General features: G+C 43.1%; 1 protein-coding gene across 1 annotated transcript in view; it reads left to right on the plus strand.

The window, feature by feature from the left end:
* The first annotated feature begins 473 nt into the window (after positions 1 to 473).
* The window catches only part of LOC114646119 (DENN domain-containing protein 4B-like), a 155,186-nt gene continuing 142,897 nt past the window's right edge, over positions 474 to 12,762 (plus strand). Inside the window, exon 1 of the mRNA XM_028794114.2 lies at positions 474 to 927. The gene's annotated coding sequence lies outside the window, so the exon portion shown is untranslated. The remainder of the gene's footprint in view (positions 928 to 12,762) is intronic.

The following is a 12,762-nucleotide window of genomic DNA, read 5'->3' on the forward strand; positions in this document are numbered from 1 at the left end:
GGCTGGATGAAGGTTAACATCATACCCAGGATGGAGCAACTGCAGGTTAAGGGCCTTGGTCAAGGGCCCAATGGAGTGGAATCATTTCTGGCATTTACAGGATTCGACCAGCAACCTTCCCATTGCCTGCGCAAATCCCTAGCTTCAGTGCCATTATAACAAGACAATTATTACTATAATGTTATTCCTGTCACTTATTAGCGGTTTTAATGTTGAGGCTAATCGGCGTGTGTTTCTCCACTTTAGGAACTGGTTGCGAGGCAGAAGCACCTTAACCACTGCGCCACCATACCATCCTGAGACGTAATAACGCGGAATGAACCAAAAGAGTGTACAAACCATGCGCATCTTTACCAAATGCTGAAAATCTGGAAAGTACTTTTAAAAAGGCCAGAAACAAAACGCTGCATTGGTATTTTGGGATTAATAAAGTATCTATCTATCTATCTATCTATTGAGTATTCGGTAGGATTAAAGGACTAACCGGAACGAAATCTGACACTAAACTACGAACACCAGCTCGTGTTTGACCGTCGGTGCTTTTTTTTTGTAATAATGTAGCATTACACGAGAATCGATGGCTTTCTCCAACGTAATAATTTTCCCACATTGCGATTCTTTGAAACCACTGGTCTGTCCGTTTCTTTTTATAGCCCTTGGTTACAACCGCTAGCCAGCCAGTCGCAGCGCCCGTGGAGGCGGCGCCAGCCCGGGCTCTGACAGCACACGTCGAGCGCGTGCCGTCCCCTCCTCTCCTCCGCGCCGACAGTCGTCAGTGTCGCAACGCATCACAACGCAGCGCCTCTTGGAGCGACCCTCCCCGCCCTTCGGTCTCCGCTAGAGAGTAGCCGGCGCGAGAGGGGTTCACGACGCAGACGAGGATGTCCAATGCACAAACTGACAGTCTCTGCCGACATGCAGTGAGGGGTAAGTAAGGACGGCCCCTTCGAAGTATCGCGTTCTACGTTGATGAGAAGGCGAAGGTTGTGCACAGTGACAGGAGCGATTTCGCTATCAGCTAGCTGTGTGACGGTGATACCGTTAAACTGCTACACTGGCTTCGGACAAGAGAGGCAGGCCGAGTGGCTGGCCGGCCGACCTACCTCGTCCTGCAGCTTCTATTTATAAGGAGGTAACGGCGTGCGCTGCGCGCTCCCTCCTGCGAAGAGATTGGGTTTATACGGGCGCGGGCACGATTCACTGGGCGGCGCGCAGCGGGCAGCAACACGATTCAGAAAAAGCGCCTATTTGATTGTGGCGCCGTCAAAAGAAGCCAGCTTGGGGGGGCGAGGTTGTTTTATTTAGTAAAATGGCTGCAGATTCTCACGTGTCGAGAGTGTGTGTTTAAATCGTCTATAGCTCAGGCGCGGAGGTGACTGTTATGGTCCGCTCGTAGCTCTGCCGCCATGGACCCGGGAGACACCTGTTTGTGGTCCCATATTTCTTAAGCGCATGTTGAAAGTGTTGAGTGGAATGCCATGAAAAGATGTAGCCTGAAATAGAGTCTGCCACTGTGGTCCTTTAGTTCATCCCGAGGACACCAGGCTTGCCCAACAGTTGTAGACTTTCTCTTTTTATTGTTTGGACGCCTGCAGCTGAACATTTAGAAGGCTTGAATACCTGATGCGGAAGTGAAAGGGCTTGCAAAGGAAATGGTTAAGAAGTTGAGAAAAATGGCAAATTGCCTACTTTCACTCTGTATGTACACATCCAAAGAGAAGTGATTTCATGGGCTTGAATGTTCCAGTGACCAGGGCCAGATTGTAAAGGCTGGGCAAGAGACATTTTTGAGGCCCTACCTACACAAAATCTCATGAATGCCAGCCATTCTTGTTGTACACATACAATAGATACACATCAGCTTTAAGGTCTTAGAGACGCACAGAGTCTTAGCGTTTAAAATAAATGGGGGAAAATTGCGCAGAAAAGAAAAAATAAGAGGGATGAAGTATGCTGTATCAAAGCTTGTATCTTTAACTAGCCATTGCTGCACAGATGACAAGTAAACATCACAAATCAAAATTTGGAAAGTCAACTGTAGAATCCTGCTGCAAATGACTACAAAAGCAGTTATATCAAAATTGCGTAAGCCATTCTGTATCACAGACAAATAAATGCTTCCATTTACAAATTGTATTTTTCTGAATTTCTTTGCAGCAAAGTTCTTTCAGGTCCCCAAAGTTCAGTTTCCAAACCAGATCACTTGTCATTAACATCAGAGTCAAATGATTCAGCCTTTCTTGTCCAGTTGTGGATCTGCGCCTATTCTTCACAAGCCTGAGCTTGGAGAAAGATCAGTTACCACTTGCAGTTGTGACAGGCAATGTTGGGTAAAGCCTGATGACAACATCCCATTTTAGTATCTGTCCTGCAAGTTTGTTTTTATTTTCTTTTCTCTCTACAAGAAAAGCTCTTGAATGGGTAAAATTTCTTTAAATGCTTATGACTGATCTGGACAATCTGCTAACCACTGATGAATATGGAGCAAACAAAATACAACAAATGTCCACAAACTAGAAATAACTGAAAAAATCTGCATAAAATAAATATATATATAGTAGCTTTTCCTGGATGGATTTTCAGTGAGTGTGCATCATAAAAGGGGTTTTACACTTTCTGGTGTCTAAAAAAAATGTATTTTTTTCATTTTATGTTGAAATGAAAAAATTGAAAATATATGCCATCCTGCCACAGTATCAGATTTGTTTGTTGTTTTGGAGTGATTGCATCAAGCTTTACCATGATGATATATTCCAGAACCACCCAGGAATGTGCAACGTGTGTCACATTAGCCTCGCAAAGCATCATGGGGCACCAAGGGGAAAAATGTTTGCCTATGCCAGCAGCATGGTGAATTTTCATGAAATCATTCAAGAAAGTAAATCCAGCAAATTTGCTGCAAGAAATTTTTATTTTGTTGTTCTCCGGTAAGCCTTTACTAAAATCTGGACATGATAGTGGCTAAGCAGCTGGTGTTTAAGCCATAAAGGGTGCTAGTTCAGGCTCCAGCGCCGACTGGCTATCTGACTTTGAGCTGCTCACTTCACTTGGTAGTGCCCGCATTGTGCAAGAGTATAAAAATGGTACTGTGCACTTGTTACTCACAAAACAATATGAAATCTGTAATTGACCTGTTAATGAATAGGTTTACCTCAAGAGTTAAACATATATAATGGAAAAAGTCATGCCCAGTGGCATTTATGTTGAGGTTTAGCAAGAAAAGTAAAATGGGGATTCTCAGAAATAACAATTGAACAATACAGATGCTGAATAGTTGAAATACGCACAATGGATAATTCAGTCTGTTTGCTTTATCTCCCACACTTCTGGTTTCTCTTCTTCTTCTCTTCTTCCTCTTTTTCACCACACCACCATGCTCTTGTCACCTTCTACCTACTGTATGGTTACCACCTTACACCACAAAAGCCCAAACTGTCAGTAAGATAAAAGTAAAGAAACCATGGAAACAAGAGCAGGAACCACACATTCATGTGACAGCCCTGAACAGATAACCAGAAAATATTGACAATACCCAGTGCCAGACGCCAAGGAGAGGAGCACACCCTCGCCAGCAAATTATTAGAAGATTAAGAAGGAGATTGGTGACAAGGGTCACCGATCTGTGCGCCATGGTTTGCCATATAGCCATATCTGGGGTGGATAATCCATTGTTCTTGGCCACTGAATGTTCAAGAAGATTGAAATTGCAAATAAGAGCTTTAGAGATGAGCAAGGAAGGGGAAGCAAGTATAACTTTGCAGCAGTTGTGTCCAGAGAGTATGGCCTCTGCTGGGGTGGAGAGAGGGGGATGAGATGAGAGATAGAAGTCAGAGTCGAGGGTCAGAAGGGATGTCAGTAGAGGAAACATTTTGAAATGAAGGACAAAAAAGCAGAAACAGGTGGACACGACCTGAAGGTGCATAAAAACGGGCAAGGGACATTGTGAGGCAGAAATGGCAATTGGGATCTAAAGCCAGACCCATCAAAACGTGCTTGTGTGTTTGGGGTATACGAGTATTTTCCCTTGTGGCGTTAAGGGTCTCTTACCATTTCCAAGTTTTAAAGTATTAAAGCCCTCACGCCCTGCAGTCTTTTACATAGAATATGCTTTAACAGATTAAAAAAAAAAAACTTTAATTCTGCTATTGTTTGTAATAATCTACCAGGGTGTTAAAGATGCTGCGTCACAGCTCCGGGGACCCTCTCTGGCTGGAGTCTGCGTGTATTTGTGTTATTCCCTAAATATTGGTTTTACTGATGTCTCTAAATTGTGTGCCAGTATGCCCTGTGATTGATTGGCACCATGTTCAGCTTTGTTTCCGCCGCTCGATTAATGCTGACAGGACCCTTCTGCTATTTAAGGTTTTGTTTTTTCTCTCTCATTCTGCATTTAGAAAAAAGGAATTGCAAGATTTACATTCATAAGAAAGTAGAAAAATTGTATTTTTACCATAGTGTTAAGTTCTTAACTCAGTTTTGCCATTTTCCTGTTTATCTGCCTTTTCTGTGGAGTTTGTTCCTTTTAATTCTATTCTGCCCCAGTGTCTGCCTCATTCATTATCAGATTATACAGAACAGCAACTGGGTTTGGTTAATTTTATTGTAATTTAGCAGGCATTTGTGTATGTTTCTAACAGGTAATGTGCTGTCTTTATGCCTTCATTTTTATGATTTTTCTCATCCTCATTGTAATTTTCATCCGACTTTTCCAGGAGATCTGGTTGTGTAAGCCCCCATTTTTATTAACAGTTTAGCTAGTGGGTGTAACACTGAAGTAGTTACAGCCTGTCGTTTTGTGTAATTTGCCCTGGTGACAGGGGGCCCAGGGTGCTCGCACCCCCCCCCCCCCAAACAAAAACACCACATACGGGCCCAGTTAAGCTACAGTGGGTACGGAAAGTATTCAGACCCCCTTCAGTTTTTCACTCTTTGTCATATTGCAGCCATTTGCTAAAATCATTTAAATAAATTTTTTTCCTCATTAATGTACACACAGCACCCCATATTGACAGACAAAAAAAGAATTTTTGAAATTGTTGCAGATTTATTAAAAAAGAAAAACTGAAATATCACATGGTCCTAAGTATTCAGACCCTTTGCTCAGTATTTAGTTGAAGCCCCCTTTTGAGCTAATACAGCCATGAGTCTTCTTGGGAAAGATGCAACAAGTTTTTCACACCTGGATTTGGGGATCCTCTGCCATTCCTCCTTGCAGATCCTCTCCAGTTCTGTCAGGGTGGATGGTAAACGTTGGTGGACAGCCATTTTTAGGTCTCTCCAGAGATGCTCAATTGGGTTTAAGTCAGGGCTCTGGCTGGGCCATTCAAGAACAGTCACAGAGTTGTTGTGAAGCCACTCTTTCGTTATTTTAGCTGTGTGCTTAGGGTCATTGTCTTGTTGGAAGGTAAACCTTCGGCCCAGTCTGAGGTCCTTAGCACTCTGGAGACGGTTTTTGTCCAGGATATCCCTGTACTTGGCCGCATTCATCTTTCCCTCGATTGCAACCAGTCGTCCTGTCCCTGCAGCTGAAAAACACCCCCACAGCATGATGCTGCCAGCGCCATGCTTCACTGTGGGGACTGTATTGGACAAGTGATGAGCAGTGCCTGGTTGTCAGCAATTCAAACCCAGTCTTCTGAAGCTGGGGGGCCGCAGGGCTAACCACTGTGCCACTGCATTGCTTAAGAGTGTTCAAGTACAGTATTTATAGTATTTCATAGAGGGCTTATCTAGTAGGGACCTGCTTATCTTGCTTATGCATGTGGCTGACTTAATAAGACTGAGTTGTGAATTCATATGTGTGCTGGTGAGACGAGTACAAGTCGAAAAATGTGTGCTAATCAGTCCATTAGCATTTGGAATTGCATGATTTTCATTGTCATTGTGACTGACCAGTTGGTTTGTAACTTGCCCATTTCCTGTTACAGTGTGATTCAATGTGAAGTAAAAGTAGAGATGTGTCCTTTAAGTTGTTAACCTGCAGTTTCTGGTGCTGCCTGTATGTTTTATGCGTTTCTACAGACAGTCTTTAAATCAAGCAGATTCTGAATTACTAGTGGTTAGTGCTGACATCTGTAAATTGGTGAGTGGGATTGGTTTTAAAGGCATGTGGTGGTCCGCTAAAACACCCCGTATCATCCCTCACAACGCAAACCCATCTTGAAATATCCTGTACCTGTGTACTGAGGGCAGAATCACAAAGCTGCTGCTTGTTGCCATTGGATGTCTTTGGCCTAAAATGTGTTTGGAAGACTTAAAGGCACAGTGTAAATGGCTGTTAGACACTTTATAAACAAGGTGTGTCCCAAAACGGCTTGCTGGATTCTGATTAGCCCATCTGTCAAAGTGGGGCAAAGAGATAAATGGTGGCTGGGATCTTCCATAAACATTTTTATATAAACAACTGTTATGCACTTTGCCTTTTAATATTTTTCTTCCTGCGCCTTTGTCATCATTCTTTGTGTTGGCTGGAACGCAGGTGGAAGGGATGTACAGTGGGGCCTCAGTGCATCTTTAGTTTGCTTTGGCAGTGAAAATCTTAAAAGACAGAGTCATTAGTTTCGAGACTGGATTGCTCCGCTAAGCTGTCTGGCCTGCTACACTGGGACCTCAATCAGAACAAGTTGCTTATGACTGCAAAAGCTGGACGCTCTTTTTCCAGCTAACTGCTTTTTGTTATCTTCTTACTGCAATCACTTGGCTCTAAACGGAATTGAATTTACATTTTCTTTAGTATTTCCAGTTGGTTTTTGCAAGAAGGCGGCTTAGTAACTAGTTTGTAGTATATTTAATTTCTGTTATTGTTGAACTCTGATTATTTCATTTTTGTTCTAGCAGCTTCCTTAGTAATGCCTGGTATACTTAAATTCATATATAACATGAGGAAAAAATTGGTCATTTAAAGGCTTTATCAAAGGAGCACACAGCAAAAGAGGAAAACTGAGAAAAACAAAAGCCTTCACTTGATTTATTGGTATTTAGTAGTGGATTAGCACTGTAGTGTCTTCAGATCCCTGGTTTCACACCTTCTCCCTGATAAACGTGTCGTGTGCCTTTTGCCCCTTGTCCGTTTATTCTGAGAAAGAGGCAGCAGTTTATACTTGCTGATGACAAGGTTGAAATTTCAGCTGAGATCACAATGTCAGCCCAAGGAAACTGCAGTGTGGTCATAGTGGCAGTGGCAGGGCGTCTGGGGCTTGAAAGTACATAAAGAACAAACAGAGCCCTTTGGTGCGTACTGCCTCTTGAGTTACCGAGGCCAGGGAGGTGCATCTCTTAATTTGTGGGCAATAGCTGTAATGGTGGTGTGCCTGTTTTGACCTTCATTGCCTGTTTTCATTCACTATATGTCCAAATGTAGGTGGACTAATGTGGTATAACGGGTCCACAGCTCATGTCAAAAGGGCCAGTTTTAAATAAATAATCGCAGCACTCGCGGCTTAGCGAGGGGGTGTGGTGGTGTGTGGCCGAGCAGTTCCTAGAGAAATCGTGATGCGGGCGAACCTCACTTAAGTGCACAGGTGGGGCATCATCCATATCCGTAAGTTCCCAGGAGCTGCTGATTGCCACAGCTGATCCATGTCCCTGTAATATATAGAAGCGAATATATAAAAGAAGATCGGAAAGAGAGACGGAGGTTGCAGGGAAGAAGGCGGCAGAAGCATGGAGAGGATAGCCGGTGTGAGCGAGAGAGAGCAGGCTCGATTGAGAGAAGGCAGGCAGCTGGGAGGTGAGCCCCTGCTGAAGAGTGTTTGGCCGACACTCGGTGGGGCTGAAGGAAGCGGTCGCTCCAGCTGAGCGATCAAGGAGCTGAAGTGACCAATGACGATGATGTCTGGCCATTGAAAGGCAGTGGCAGTCGAGGAGGCTTTGGGCTGGTTTAGCCCCAGCATGAGCGCCCTGGCCGCTGGGGAAATAACCCAAGTCTCGGTCTGGATTGGAGCCCGACGTAGCCAGGGATCGGAGGGCTACCGGACCAGAGTGGAAGGCGACTCTCCTGTTGTGAAGCCCGATGGGAGAAGTAGGGGAGCCGCCAAGTAGAAAAGGTAGAAAGAAGGCACCGTGCTTTGGATATTTTAAAAGAGACAGCTTCGTGCCATTGTTTTAACCTTGTTTTAAAGGATTAATTTATTGTTTTTTTTTAACCTCCACTATTTCACTTCTGTTTTAATGGATTATTTATTTAAGGAAGACTTTGAAAAGCACGGCACTTATTTATTTGGACACTGTTGTTTTTGTTTGCTGTTTTAAATAAAAGTACTTTTGCACCATCTCCTTGCTCCATTGTTGTGCCTCACTGCCAAGCTCATCTGTGACATTACCAACGGTGTCGGGTTGAGGGCTCCTGGAAGGACGATAGGAGCGTGGAGCGAACCCACATCGTCACAACTCCCCTCCAAGTCTTTGAGTTCAGGCATTTCAGGCGCACCCTTTTTTGTCAGGTTCATAACATCAAGCACTTAGCCATGCAGTGTCTGTTGACACACTTTGGTAGTGGATTGGGTCGTACTGAAGAGCTCAGGGACTATAACTATGGCACTGTCATAGGGTGCTACCATTGCCACAAGTCTGTACAGTATATGAAATTTCTCTTCTGCTAGATTGGCCACAGTCAACTGCAAATACTATTATTGTGAAGTGGAAGTGTCTAGGAGGAGCAACAGAGTAGCCATGAAGTGCTAGACCTTACACAGAGAGTGGCTGAAGTGCATAGCACAGGGGCGGCAAACTCCTGGCCTGGAGTGCTGCAGTGGCTGCAGGTTTTCATCCTAACCCTTTTCCTAATCGGTGACCAGTTTTCACTGCTAATTAACTTCTTTTTCCCTTCATTTTAATGGCCCTGTTTTTAACGATTCAGTGCTCTGAATTCATTCTTTTCTTCATTAAATGACAGCCAAACGGAAGTCAAATATGAAACAAGTCAACAGTTGACCAGCTAAATTGGGGCTTCAAACGCCAACTGTTTTCACTCCAACCAGTTTCTTAATGAGAAGCCAATTCTTGCTGTTAATTAAACTTGTTATTTAATTCTATGGCTCGTTGTTGCTCTTATTCTGCCACAGCTGACATCTCCATAGCTGTTGATTTTCTGTTTTTCCTAAGGACACTGTCAAAATGTTTTGGGGACCTGAGAGATCAACCTTACTGAGACCTTCACGTTTCTTTATTTTCAGATATTGTGTGATGGACACGGGTGAGCTGGTCATGTGGCGGTTTGTTTTGTCTCATTATTGTTTGGCAGCTAATTAAAGAAAAAGAAACAACTAAGGGGCCTGAATCAAGTTAGTTAAAATTAAGGCAAAGAAGTTAATTAGCAGCAAAAACTAATGAAGAAGATGGTTAGAATGAAAACCTGCAGCCACTGTGGCACTCCAGGACTGGAGTTTGCCACCCCTGGCATAGTGTGTAGGAATCACTGTCTCTACAAGCAGCATCAGCACAAGAGCTGCCCGTCTGGAGCTTCATGAAATGGGTTTCCATTTGCGGAGCAGATACACACAAGTCTGTGATCGCTACATGCAATGCAAAGCATTGGCTGAAGTGGTGTAAGGCGCACAGACATTGGACTCTGGAGCAGTGGAGTCGTATCCTCTAGAGCAGGGGTGGGCAAATTCATTTGTGGAGGTTTTTGTTCCAACCCTGTTGCTTAATAACAAGTGCTTATTGCTCAAGTAACAGCCCTGCTTCATTTTCGTTGTCTCGCTCGTTAAGATTTTGAACCTTTATTGCTTATTTTAGTCTTGAACAGCTGTAGTCTTGGTTTTTAATTGCTCCTTATTAGCAATAAGATGAAAATGAGAAAAGTAACCAGTATTTCTCCATTTAGCTTGTTTCCATTTACACCTGTGTGTATTTACCGTACACTATTGGGTTTAATTAAACACTTGGAAGGAAAGTAAAGAGAGAAAAGTGAAACACTGAGAATTACTCCTTTGTTTTAGAATTCAAATCATTTGGATAAAATCCTTGGATAGGAAAAAAATGTAGGATATGAGAATGAGTTAACATGGCAGAGCTAAAGCACTAACAAGCTATGAAATTAAGTTATTGACAAGGATTGTTTTTTAATTAAGCAACTGAGTTGGAACAAAAACTTGTAGCCACTGTGGCCATCCAGGACTGACTTTGCCCACCCCTGCTCTAGAGTGATAAATCATGCTTCACTATCTGCCAGTCTGATGGACAAATCTGGGTTTGGCAGTTGTCAGAAGAACACCACCTTCCAGACTACAAGTATGGCGGAGGAGTGATAATGGTCTGGGACTGGCCCTTTTCGTTTCAGTGAAGGGTACTTGCTACAGCATACAAAGACATTTTAGGCCGTTGTGCACTTTCAACCTTGTTACAACAGTTTGGGCCGGGCCCTTTTCTGTTGCAGCATGACTATGGACCTGGCTTTGTGCACGGTGGTACAAAGACATGGTTTGATGAATTTGGTGTTGAGGAACTTGAATGGCCTGCACAGAGCCCTAACCTCAACCCAACTGAACACCTTTGGGATGAATTAGAATGGCAATTGTGAGCCACTTGTTCTCATCCATCATTAGTACCTGACATCACAAATGTTCTTTTGGCAGAATGGGCACAATTCCCACAGATGCACTCCAGAATCTTGTGGAAAGACTACCCAGAAGAGTGGAGGCTGTTTTAGTTGCAAGGGCGTGGAGCAACTCCATATTCATGCCCATGGTTTTGGACTTTGATGTCCATCAAGCTCATATCGGTGTGATGGTCAGATGTCCACAAACATTTGGCCATAGAGTGTATTTTGGTCACCAGGTCCAAGTGCCTTATATACTGACCAGATAAACCTGGAACAGTCAGATCCATGGTGAACAATGTGGGTTAGTGGCTACAATGGATCTTTAAACCAAAGTCCTCACCAGTCACTCTTTTTTTTTTTTTTTTACCTAGCCAAGTCACTTACAGTAACTTGCTGGTGCTTCATTTGAAAAAGTATTTGTAAATAATTGCACCGCGCAGGTGTACTTTTGAACTTGTGTAGAGTTGGCTCATTTGACACTGGCACAAGTGCTTCTGATGTGTGTTTTTTGTATTTCTCTTAAGTATCTCATTGTCCACTGTACACCCGACAAGAAACTTGAAGTTGCCGGGGTTTGCTATATAATTAAGATTGGTGGGAATTTGGTGATACACAGGGTCTTTGGTTATTACACTCCCAGCAAAGTAAAACATACACAATCGAGTCGGTTGTATTTTGTGGCTCCTGCCTTTTGTATACTCTGCTTGCTTCAGCTGGGTTCGAGCTGATCATTTCTTGCCTTGAGTGAAGAAAGGCAGTTACAGGATAATTTCTAGTCCTATGCTGCTGCTGTTGTTTATTTAATATACATTTTGATTAAAATGTGTTGCCTTCCCTGTTTGTTTGTTGGGTCAAAAAAAAGTTGTTTTTTTCTCTAAAAATGTTTCAATGGCTTCTTTAGTTTATCTTATAATATCTTGTAGTATGAAACCTGTGGTGTTTACTTTCTTCTGACCTTAAATTGGATTAATGTGTTTTGGAAATGCATTATGTGTGTGTGTATGTGAAACAAATTTTCCTTAGGTTTATTGCAGATATCTTATCTGTCAGTCAGCCAGTGAGTCAATCAGGGATACAGTATACAGTGGTGTGAAAAACTATTTGCCCCCTTCCTGATTTCTTATTCTTTTGCATGTTTGTCACACAAAATGTTTCTGATCATCAAACACATTTAACCATTAGTCAAATATAACACAAGTAAACACAAAATGCAGTTTGTAAATGGTGGTTTTTATTATTTAAGGAGAAAAAAAAATCCAAACCTACATGGCCCTGTGTGAAAAAGTAATTGCCCCCTGAACCTAATAACTGGTTGGGCCACCCTTAGCAGCAATAACTGCAATCAAGCGTTTGCGATAACTTGCAATGAGTCTTTTACAGCGCTCTGGAGGAATTTTGGCCCACTCATCTTTGCAAAATTGTTGTAATTCAGCTTTATTTGAGGGTTTTCTAGCATGAACCGCCTTTTTAAGGTCATGCCATAGCATCTCAATTGGATTCAGGTCAGGACTTTGACTAGGCCACTCCAAAGTCTTCATTTTGTTTTTCTTCAGCCATTCAGAGGTGGATTTGCTGGTGTGTTTTGGGTCATTGTCCTGTTGCAGCACCCAAGATCGCTTCAGCTTGAGTTGACGAACAGATGGCCAGACATTCTGCTTCAGGATTTTTTGGTAGACAGTAGAGTTCATGGTTCCATCTATCACAGCAAGCCTTCCAGGTCCTGAAGCAGCAAAACAACCCCAGACCATCACACTACCACCACCATATTTTACTGTTGGTATGATGTTCTTTTTCTGAAATGCTGTGTTCCTTTTACGCCAGATGTAACGGGACATTTGCCTTCCAAAAAGTTCAACTTTTGTCTCATCAGTCCACAAGGTATTTTCCCAAAAGTCTTGGCAATCATTGAGATGTTTCTTAGCAAAATTGAGACGAGCCCTAATGTTCTTTTTGCTTAACAGTGGTTTGCGTCTTGGAAATCTGCCATGCAGGCCGTTTTTGCCCAGTCTCTTTCTTATGGTGGAGTCGTGAACACTGACCTTAATTGAGGCAAGTGAGGCCTGCAGTTCTTTAGACGTTGTCCTGGGGTCTTTTGTGACCTCTCGGATGAGTCGTCTCTGCGCTCTTGGGGTAATTTTAGTCGGCTGGCCACTCCTGGGAAGGTTCACCACTGTTCCATGTTTTTGCTATTTGTGGATAATGGCTCTCACTGTGGTTCG

The sequence above is a fragment of the Erpetoichthys calabaricus genome, chromosome 2, assembly GCF_900747795.2.
Source record: "Erpetoichthys calabaricus chromosome 2, fErpCal1.3, whole genome shotgun sequence".
NCBI lineage: Eukaryota > Metazoa > Chordata > Cladistia > Polypteriformes > Polypteridae > Erpetoichthys > Erpetoichthys calabaricus.